Source organism: Acyrthosiphon pisum, unplaced genomic scaffold, assembly GCF_005508785.2.
Source record: "Acyrthosiphon pisum isolate AL4f unplaced genomic scaffold, pea_aphid_22Mar2018_4r6ur Scaffold_21017;HRSCAF=22803, whole genome shotgun sequence".
Classification (NCBI taxonomy): domain Eukaryota; kingdom Metazoa; phylum Arthropoda; class Insecta; order Hemiptera; family Aphididae; genus Acyrthosiphon; species Acyrthosiphon pisum.
In genome coordinates, this window is record NW_021770438.1 from 22,587 (window position 1) to 23,906 (window position 1,320).

Sequence of the window (1,320 nt, forward strand, 5' to 3'; positions counted from 1 at the left end):
TTTATAAAACAACAGAAAAGGAAGGTAATTACGACATTTTTATTTCATTTAGTAAGACATATTATTAATTAATTCACAGTTAACTTTATTTAATTCTAAAAAAAACAGTATTTAATTATTTTATAAGAACCCTAAAATTGTATTATGATTAAATTCACTAAATGTTGGTTAAGTAAAACCTAGATCCATGAATACTTATGCTATTAAATATATGCCCATCCAATGCCTATACTTATAATATAACAAAGCATTTTCAGGTATAACCACAGTTATTTTGGTTGTCAATTAAACCTTGAATTTTATTCAACTGACAACCAAAGATACAAAAAATAGAAAGATTTGTTTATCAGAGTACTGAGTAGGTATTCATTAATCATTTTAACATATTAATAATACATTTTAGGTAGGTACCTACCATTGTATCAAAAATTAAAATTAATCACAATGAACATCTAAATAATATATTTGAAGCAGGGACTGGAACCGTACCGAAAAGAACCGGTTTTGGAACCGGAACCCTTTGAATAATGGGAACCGGAACCTCACCGAAACCCTAATTTAAATTAATTTGAAAACCGGAACCCCACTGGAACCTTTATTTGAATTAATTTAAAAACCGTAACTTTACCGGAACCGGTACTTTTTTTTAAAGGTTTCTTACGATTAATTTCGGTTTTGTAATAATTCTATTATTTTATTTTTATTTTTCATTATTATTACGACGATTAATAATATTCAAAAATAATCATTCAATTACCTACAGAGTACAGAGTTCAAGCGTCTGAGACATCGAGACGTGTCACTAAGACTAAACAGTAAACACTTGATTATAAGCACTATAAGCTATAAATATTTCTACGTAACAACTGATAATGTAATAATAGCAATTTCCACTTTCCAGCAAAAATAAAAGTCGTTATTTACTGCACAATATACACCAGGTCCTGTAGGTCTGCCACTTCCAGTTACCACAATAATAACTAATAAGAAATTCATAAAATATGTTTATAAATAACCAGGGGCGCCGATGTATTTTGAACCACCTATTACAATTTTATTTTGAGTCAATACACCCACCACCCACCCACCAATGTAAATATGTAATTAACTTTTTTAATTAACATACTAGGTATAATTTAAGTGTTTTTATTTTATTTATTTGACTCGTGGTATTTAATTACAACAGGGTACTTCAGATGAATTTGGTAAACGAAAAAAATGGCACAACTGTGTAAAGAGCCAAAGAACAACTGGAATAGATTTAATTGTATTTAATTTAATATTTAAATATTAAATTAAACAAGAAGAATAAATATTTAA